Source organism: Oscarella lobularis, chromosome 7 (genome assembly GCF_947507565.1).
Source record: "Oscarella lobularis chromosome 7, ooOscLobu1.1, whole genome shotgun sequence".
Taxonomy (NCBI): Eukaryota; Metazoa; Porifera; class Homoscleromorpha; order Homosclerophorida; family Oscarellidae; genus Oscarella; species Oscarella lobularis.
In genome coordinates this window covers 953,964-963,943 of record NC_089181.1, presented here as the reverse complement: position 1 = coordinate 963,943, position 9,980 = coordinate 953,964, and the positions used below count along the sequence as shown (strand labels likewise).

The 9,980-nt window shown below is 43.4% G+C and overlaps 2 long non-coding RNA genes across 3 annotated transcripts; both read right to left on the bottom strand.

Moving 5' to 3' along the window:
* Window positions 1-1,716: 1,716 nt before the first annotated feature.
* Window positions 1,717-2,190, bottom strand: LOC136188923 (uncharacterized). The gene is made up of 3 exons (XR_010670333.1): window positions 2,000-2,190; window positions 1,897-1,948; window positions 1,717-1,848 (listed from the first exon to the last, which is right to left on the bottom strand). It is a non-coding gene; the product is annotated as an uncharacterized lncRNA (long non-coding RNA).
* A 1,532-nt stretch (window positions 2,191-3,722) lies between these two features.
* Window positions 3,723-4,181, bottom strand: LOC136188943 (uncharacterized). Of its 2 annotated transcripts, XR_010670337.1 has the most exons (4): window positions 3,990-4,181; window positions 3,914-3,935; window positions 3,807-3,859; window positions 3,723-3,753 (listed from the first exon to the last, which is right to left on the bottom strand). It is a non-coding gene; the product is annotated as an uncharacterized lncRNA (long non-coding RNA). The 2 variants fall into 2 exon arrangements; XR_010670336.1 differs by having other exon boundaries at window positions 3,914-4,181.
* Window positions 4,182-9,980: the final 5,799 nt, after the last annotated feature.

The window sequence follows — 9,980 nt, the reverse complement described above, 5'->3', positions numbered from 1 at the left end:
AGTTATGCTAACCCGTGGTCATGTGCCGAAGGGAGTCGATGACGTACGCAAGTGGTACCAGACCTAGCCTCGATACTCCAGACCCTCGCGCGTTAAGGGGGGTGTGGTTGGCGAGAGGGTCTGGAGTATCGAGGCTATACCAGACCCTACGAGGGCAGGGCAGACTTTCGATACGCATGCGCGCGTTGCTAGGCGAATTACGTATAGGATAATTACTTAATCGAATTCGATCAGCCACGATAAGGCGGGGTCACCCACGATAAGCTCGAACGACGCACCGATCGAAAAAGCATTTATCACACTTTCATCTGACTCATACGTAAATAAAAAAATAGGGTACGTGTTTCGAGAAAAACGGCGCTGAAGTCGGCGGGCCAATCCTCAGCTGATCTTATCTTCGCAACGTCGTGACGTTTCGCTCTAGAACAGCTACTAGCAAACTTACGTAGCGAAGAAATGTTCCATTCTGTAGCTAAATCGTGCAAAAATCGCGCGAACTTACAGCCCGATCCTGCCAGATCGACAGATCGTTCGCGCGCCTTCGGTTTCGACGATTTCGTGGATTGCTTCAGTTATGAACAGCCTCGCGCAGTGTTTTTACACTCTCGGCCACGTCACGCGAGCGCGACGCGCGTCTGAAACGCCTTGCTTCGGCACCCTCGAAACCTACAACGGTAGAGAAGCAAGAGAACGCGGATTCTACGACGACGTTTGCCTTTGCCTTGACCATTCGCGTATTCGCTACGACGAATTTCGTCGTTGCGCTTTTCGCTTCGATGCGGATCGCTGTTCAGGCTCCCTGCGCGCGTGTCCGTCTCGTCTTTGCGCTCCTCTCGACGAAATAACCGGAGAGCCTGCTGCGTACGTGTGCTGGTACCACTTCAAGGAGATGGATTCGTGCGAGCAGCTCATCGAACATCCTCGCTACGAACCACCGGCCAAGAGAGTTGCTGCCGTACAGGTTTGTACTACGTAACCTGTATTAGCATTATGCTAATTTGATTTCGCAGCCTACCTGCACGGAAGTGTCCGATTTGGAAAGAACTCGGGGTACTACCGAGCTTGCCAGAACAAAAGCCGAACTGGGACGCATGCAGAGTGAGTTGTCGAGGTGTCGCCGTCGGATATCAGACTTAGAAGACGAGAACAGGAGACTTGAGGAGTCTCGGTCGAATCCCGGTAATTGAGCAGACAGGTCTCCATCTGCATTTTAGCATTTAATTAATGTCCTACTAATAGACTTCTCTGGGCTGATGAAATCCTTCCAGAAGGCTCTCTTCGACCATCATATCGGCAGGGAAGGAAACAAATTATACAGTGCAGATGAAATGGAAGAATTCTGCAGCGTGCACGCTCCTGGGCTGTTCGACATCCTGAAGAAGGTTATCACCAGCGAATACTCGAGCAGTTTAGACGTGGACAGAAGAGGCGACCTAAAGCGCCAGAGAGTGGTAGCTGAACTGTATCGTCTTGCATACCTTGGACACCAGGTAAAAAATTGTAAATTATTCAAACTAAAAATTTTGAAATCATGATTTTCAGCAACTAACCACATTTGTCAACGACGTTGGGTTGCATTTGTCTCTCGCAGGCTGCTCCGAAGCAGCTCTTGAGTGTGGAAGATCGATCGGAATATGTGGCCATCCTCGAACGATACTGAGATTCAGAAAGGATCTCGCGAAAGACAATAAAAAACAGGTGAATATGCCCCAGATATATATTTATTATAATTCATGTATAAATAATAGGTAGAAACATTTATTAGAAGTGCGGTTGATAAGAATCAGCTTACCTTGCTCATTATCGACGACTTCCACGCCATTCACACCATTCAACGCCCGACATCATCTGTAACATCAACTGCCATACACATGGCTACGTGCATAGTTGACGTACAAGATACAATTGGGGGAATTCCTCTCCCTCTTCCTCAAACGACGTCCATTCACTACAAGCCAACATCTGATACCAATAAAGGAGCTGTTAACGTCGGACGCACCTGGGATCACGTTTCCACGTATTTACCCGAATACTTCACAAAAAACTGGCTGTCTTCTCTTCCGGAGAATTTCCGAAATCTCAATTTGAAAGATATTCATAAAACTTTAGTTGATTTACGGTAAGTGCCGGAAACCAAACAATATCGACTGGTAAAGACTCTATCCTAGGTGCTACGAGGCACCCAATCAAAGAGAACTTGATCTCCTCCGAAGTGTTCGACTGATTGACGAGCTTCATCAAAATCTGAAATCAATGGAAGATTACAAGTGCGTGCTGACAAATGCCTTAGATATTCACCCGTCTCTGAAACAGTAAACTAATTAGATTTTGAATAAATATTACTAAATTATTTTTCAGGTACCTGAAGCAAAATGCTTTGCCGTCAATAGGCGATTATCCAACGTTCTATTTTCAAAAAAAATTATTGCTCAGGTAAACTAGTCCATTACTTATTATAGAATACGTGTTAACCCTCATTTATCATTACTTAATTATTAGAACCCTGAGCATGCAGTTTTCAACTCTCTGCTGCCTGTCTTAGGCCCGTTTCATATCTACTTGAACTCGTTAGAAAATCTGTTTACCCTTTACCATCCGATCTTTGAAGGTAATACCTGTACATTATATAAACATATACTAAATTAATAAATATTCTATATATTTTATTGATACATATTAATATATAATATAATATATATATACTTATATGTATATTATAGGGCTATTTAAGCATCTCTTTGGCACCCGCAAAGTACTGCCAAAGAAGCCTCGTTACGAACGGATGACGACTTTGATCGCAGCGGTGATCGGGGGGTGGATGATGATTCGAGAAAACATCTTGGCTCTATTTGAAATCGGAAAGGATCGAGAATTTCTACTTCTGCGTCACCTCTTAGATGAGCTTGTCCCACTAGTTTTCTTCTTCTACTCAACCATCCATCGTGGCAGCCTGTACCATCTATGGCAAAACTCGATGATCCGGCTATCAATAGTATTTATCATACAGCAGCGTCACCATTATAACAAGGCCATGCTCTCCACTATAAGTGACTGGCTGCACTATGAAACCGTCTTACCTGAATGGACGCCGACCTTCTCCAGATACTTGAACGTCCTTAGTAAAAAAAAAGTGGAAATTTTCCACAGCCTCTTGAGAATGCAGTGTCCGTCTTGGGCAAGTGCTCAACAGATTGCAGAGTTTGCGCACGTCCTTAGCGCCAAAAAGTTCGACACAGCTTTCGCGGCAAACTTTTTGGCGCCTCCAGCAAAAATGCCTGCAAAACAAAACGTGTCACACCTGGCGGGAAAGTCTGCGGAGTATCTGGTAGCGAAATTCGTCGACATCTTTCAAAACAGCACAAGTGGAGAGATGACGGAATCAAAGAAAAGAAAATTCTTTAAACTAGGCGTCCTAGGCTGCACATTGGATCAACGCTCGTTTCCACTGGGATTCTCCACTTCAAAAATACCCTCTGACGATTTGCTGTGCGACTTGGAAACGTGCTCCAGCCAGAGTGACACGGCCATACTGCTCAGCTGTGGCCACTTGTTCCACCAGGAGTGCTTAGCAGCAACGACGTCCTGTGTCTTCTGTGAGCGATTTCTGCAGGAAAAAGTAAAAGAACTTGGACAATCCTTTTCCAAGTCTCTAAGCGCCCAACCTGCAACTTCAACTATCGAACAACCAGATGATCAAGCACAGCATGAAGTCGATGACGATGGAGAAGAGGACAGAGAAGAAGCGGATGACTACTACACGACAGGCGAGTTTCTGAGTCATTTAAGGACGGAAATTGAGTCCGTACCTGCCGCAGCAGCACGAAAGAAATTTGCGTCGGCCACTCAAAGAGATCGATACCTGGACCACAACTATATATAATAAACCCAAAGTGCAAAATATTTAGCCTCATACCTAACAAAAAACGGACGTATCGCTAACAGAGTTTCACATCGAAAAGCGTGTTTTCCAAAACAGCGATATTAGATACCTCTTTCGTCAGTTGATTCTCGTTCCTACACCCGAGCAATAGCGATATGTTAAATAATTTGCGCACAGTAAATTGGACGCATTGACAAACTCTACTAAGGCAAGAAAACAGGCTGAAATTTAGGTACCACAAGTAGAGGGTCCCCGACTCTGATACTTTGGTGGATAAACCATCGGTCAATAAGAAGTTTCTCACCTTCCGTACAAGTGTATATTCCTTACGAACACAGAGAAATCGACAACGAAAGTAACAAGTTCGCTCGTAGCAACGCGCGCATGCGTATCGAAAGTCTGCCCTGCCCCCTACGAGCAGTGAGACGAGACCGCGCCTACACACCTCGCGCGCTAAAGCTACCAAACGAACAGCCTCCTTCTCGTAAGGGTCTGGCTTGCGAGGCTAGACGTCAAGGACTACATCTCAAAAGGAAAAGAATATCTGGACCACGAAAAAACGTACAAAACATTGGACAAAGCCCAACTCAAGCACTGGTAAAGTCAATCATCTCTACCATAGAATGCCTAGCTAACCAAGGAGTCATTGATGCTGAGACAACAACCTTCCTTCTTCGAGAACCAGAAGAAGTAAGACCTCAGCTTATGTATTTTTAAAGAAAATACACAAAAATCCTATGGGAGTGCGCCCAATATGTAGCGCGTTATCTGGCTTCACCGAAAGCCTCTCAAAAATCGTAGACACCATAATACAACCCATCGTCCCGACCTTACCTAGCTTTGTGAAAGACAGCGGGAATTTTTGTAAAATTATTGAAAAATCGCTTGTCCGAGACAACGCAATACTTGTTGCACTGGACTTAAAATCTCTGTATCCGCCTTAGCGGTGACGGCGTACTTCTTTAACATTGGCGAAAGCAGTTAAACGGATTCTCGCTCAACGTAGCCCACTTTTTCCAGTTTCCAAGCACGACGATAGCGTTGGAGTCAAACTGCTTTTCAAGTTTTCGCCGCAGAAGACATGGTGTGTAGGCACGCAGATGGAACCACAGCTGGCTCATTCTTCACCCTCAAACGCTCATGATCATGCAAATAATTGCAGATGCCATACCGTAGACTCTGGTTTATAGGCGCATGCGCTTGTAGAACTGAGAATGGGCTGCATGCGCTTGTACCGTAATATGCGCTTATAGCATGCGGAGCATGCGCAATGGAAGACGGCAAAGGTCACTTCGAATTCGCCAGCGTTATACGAGGACATCATGTTTACAAAGTTATTTGGCTCCCGCAACTTGGAGAAACGCTGTTCTTGGCTCTGGAACCAGAGAACGTTCACGATCGGCATGCTGTCAGTGTAAAGAAAAGAGACGTCGTAGTTTGACACGTGCCTCGCACGTTTTCTCGACTTGTTTCGCTTTTTATTTATCACGGAGGAGTTGGCACCGCAACGGTGTCTGGTAGAAGACGGTACGAAAATGGTCTCGAAGTTCCTTGTGTGTACAAATTTCAAGGGAAGAAGAAATTATTTCCAAATTGGAGCATTTATTGACTGAACAGTAGAATAGTGTACTCCGTGCGTCTGTACTTCATATACCGTATGCTAAGACTTCCTAGAGTTCGTCCATAAAGGGATCATCGTCAGAGTCAGAGGAACTGTCTTTTTCAACATCGTCTTCAACGGTGTAGCCTGGCAGTCCCTCAATGGATATTTGATCGTCTTCTGAACTGTCGATAGCAACAGATATTCCCCATTTTTTAAAGGATCCTATAATCATCTCCTTTTTGCTGCTCACTTCCTCCCAAGCTTGGGCAACCCACTTTGTCAGTAATACACGACGTTGAACTGCATTCATTGCTCCTCTCACGTATGCTTCAACGTTTTCGTTGCGATGAGCCGTAGCTAGTTTTTCAATTGCTGCTTTAAAGGGAGCGTTGAAAACAACGTCAATTGGCTGGACGAGACTAGTGGCGTCAGGCGGGACAAATACTACTTCCGTATTGCACCCTCTAAGAATATATAGGACAGCATCCGTTTTCTGAGCCTTGTGAACATCAGCAACTAGCATTATCTGATGACCACAAACCGGCTGCCACTGACCTTGTGCCCAGCCTGTCATCACAACTTCATCGCACCAAGCATTGGCCTGGAAAGTGACTCTTACGCGAGGATCATACCGGACCGTTTCAGATAGAGGAATTCTCTTTCCCTTTCCTCGAAAAATGACAAGTGGCTTCACTCTCGCTACCCCATCGGCAAATATGGTAAGCGTGCACTGTCTCTTCTCAAGACCCGAAGCTCCACTTCGAACCCAAACCGATTTTTCTCCTCTGTCAGCGTACGTTGGCCCGTCAGTGAAACAGAATGGCAATGGTGTTTGATCGACATTAGCAATCTGCTCTAGGGACCATTTTCCCTGAGGTCCCTTTTGCTCGCCTTCTATTGCCAGCTCTCTGATAGCCTCGTGAAACGTAAGAATTGCCGCCACTTTATCCTCTGGAGGCCTCTGACAGACATTTGTAGCCCTTCGTAGACTAATTCCAAAGCGATCCTTGAATCTGGTAAACCACGCTTCGGAGAAAGCAAATTTGGCGTCCGGGCAAATTATGCTCAAAAGTTCTTTTGCTTTTGCCCGAAACCAACAGCTTTTTACCTTCAGTCCTTGTTTTCTCAAATACTTGTATTCATCGTGCAAACGTTTTTCCATTTCGGGATGCTTTCCTGCTCTCGCTGTCGTCACCCGTCGACAGCTTTTCTTGCTTTGAGAAATCGCCGTTCTGTTTAACCCAACGAAGAATCACCTTAGTATTGAGACCGAACTTCTTCGCCGTGAGATAAAGGCTGTTCTCGTGATAGAAACGAACAACTTCAAGCTTTGTTTCGCGAGTGTAACTCTTACGAGTCACCCGCAGCTGAGGAGAGTCCGCTTCCGCCATTTTGAACCTCGTGCGCTTATAGCGTGCTAGGTTAGTACGAGAAGGCCGTATGCGCTTATAAAGTACTATGCACTTATAACAGCGCATGCGCCTAAAAACCAGAGTCTACGGTAGTTGACGTACACTGTGCTAGACGTACCGTCATGGCCATGTGACAGCTAATCAAAAATTAGAATGATGTTATGTATTATCAAAAATTGATCACAAGCCGAAAAGCAGTCAATTGAAGTTGAACCATATGATAATCAAGTGCCAGTTTACAAACAAACCTCCACGACATTTCATGCAAACGTAAATCATAGTCCTTGGAAGAATCTAGTCGACGAAGATTCTCGAACTTTGGAAAGCTAATCGTAACCTAATCGTAATCCTAACCGTATTACCTGCAGCACAGTTAACTATCTTTTAGAAAGAGTGAGCTCGGTTTTTTTGTCCTGGAAATGATAATTTTATGGATCTTGCTATTGCCAGGAAAGGCCGGCTTCTCTCTCCTTGCGGAAAAAGTGAGGCCGCCTGAATGCCAAACAGTTAAATCGTCTACTTGCAAAATTTTTTGCGGCAAATGTCGGCGTTAAAGCTGCAGAAAATACCGAAACACTCTTCCTTACGCTTCTAAGCGTTTAATATGCCCGAAAACTTGACAAGTGTCACAAAATATATCAAGATATACCTTTCGCTTACCTAATTTGCCTTTCTCTTTCAAGAAGAGCATTTGAACTTTAATCGGTTTCTATTGATCTTACTTCGTTGATATTTATCTCCGCATTTGTTGTCCTCTTTAGTTACCTCTTTTAAAAGAGCATTATAGTATTAGACTGTCTAATAATCTACTTTAAAGTCTTTCATTTATACTTTTGCCTGTCTTAGCATGATTTAATACAGCCTGTTTGAAATTTTTATTTACTACTAATATCTAATTAACTTGGCTATAGTTTTTTAGCCTGTTTCGAGTAACTTGACATATTCATTTACTCATATCTTGGCTGTAGTTTCTTATGAAAACAAATGACAGTCACTAATTTCTCCTTTGTCCATTACAGCTCTTTCGATATATCAGGCGGCATTGGAATTATTCAACGACAAATTTGTTTCCATTGGTCGATTGCCGATCAAATTTTACTTTGCCTTTATATGCTAAACTTAGCTCCAACGATCTTGACCTTCCTGATGAGTCATAGTTGAAAATATATTATATTTATGTATAACACCTTTTATATTTTCCTGAAAAACATATAAAAACTCTGCAGCTAAGTCGAACACTTTTTTGCAATAACTGATAACATAGAAAAGACCAGTAAGAATTCGCCGTGTAGTTAGCTAGTCAATAAAAAAATCACGCGCTTTTTTTAAAAAAAAGCCCTTGAAGTGATCGCTCGCCCCTTGCCTTTTTCCTTTTCCTGCGACCTGGAGCCGTAGCCTCCCTTTCCAGTGGCCTCTCAGGCGGTGCCTCACTCCCAAACCCGCCAGCTTTGTACGTCGGGCCTTCCCTTCTTTCGAGATTGTCTTGCGTTTGTGCACTCTCTTCTTTTTCAATTTTGCTTTTCTTTTTTCTCTACTGTTGCTTTTGTTTTGCTAGCAAAAATCCTTTTAGCGTCTAGTTCTTTCAAATTATCTGAAGAGTGTTTCCTGGTGGATATCCTATCTCTTGCAGAAGCCAAGCAAAAACAGTGGAGCTATTGTACTCGACATGGAATAATGTACAAACCTTCAGAAGTTCTTAAACTAGGTTGGATTAGGGATTTTCTAAGCCTTAGAAAAATAAAAAATCAATGTTTACATACGCAAAGTTCACTTGTGCCTTACAATTTTACAAGTTGTTACTTACGAGAAGCATATCAAATACTTAAAACGCAAGATAAAACTGTCATTTGTCTCGACAAAATTACCCACTACCCACAACGAGATACATGTAAAACAAAAGGGTATTTGTCAGTGTAAGAAGCACTACCAATATGAAAATGCACAACGTTGACTAACAACTATAAATAACATAACTCTCTTGTCAGTTTACGAAGTATTCAAGTTAGAAAACAGAATGACATAAATTAATCAACATTAGCGACCAATTCAGCCAAAACACCGAAAGACTAAACGCTCGATAAGAGAAACTTTCTTTAGCATGTCCAGAAGGAACTTCGAAAGCAATGTGAAAGTGAGCCTTCAAAAAATTTTTGAAGCCTTAATTACTATTTTTTCTATCGCGACTTTTCGGAATCAATTAAAACCGCACGACAGCTATCGCTTTCGGCATTTAGAGCAACGTTGTCAGCCTTAGTGTCGTTATGAAGAAGATTAAGAGAGTTAATGTATAGCATTTAAAACGTCCAATGAAAGTTTGAGGAGGGCCTTAAAGAAAGATCCGTTATCTTTCTCGTGTTAATTCAATCGAAAATGTATGGCTCTGCAACACTGCAAACTCCTACTAGCCAGAAGCCTAGCTGTTTGGCCGCTTTTGAGCGGCTTTTGAAGATTAAATGAGGTTTCGTTGAGACTCTCGGCCATCTCGGCGTAGATCGCTTTGACGCTTATATCTATCTGGATAATTAATCCTTTAAAAAACAATTTAGTTAAAAAACTTGTGCTAAAAATATAGGTCAACATTTTACTTTATTTAAAAGGCTCGCAAAAGATGACGATGCGCAAAACTCGGCGGAAGAACCATTTTTGACTTTTGCTGTAAGAACTAGCAAATAAAAGCTCAAATATCTAACGATAATATAGCGTTGGCCAAAACGCCCACTTTTGATCAACAATTAAAAATGGACGCCCTCGGACGTTGAGAAGCCTTTGGTGTCCTCGAGCGCGAGATGGCGTCAATCGGTCTCGTCTTACGCGCCGAAAAATGTGAAGTCTTCTGTCAAGTTCCTGTGGAAGGTTGGTCACTTCCGATCTCACTCTTTTCAAATGGGCTGGTGGTGCTTGGCACACCTATTGGGACGGATGAATTTGTTTCACGTTCCTGCTCTTACATCGTCTCCAAAGAGAAGACCCTTCTCAGCAAGATTCCGCGCCTCGGCAATCTTCAAGTCTTGTCGTTGCTGCTTCGCTATTGCGGTGTGTCTAAGATGACGCATCTTCTTCGTTCAGTTCCACCGTCGCTCATAGG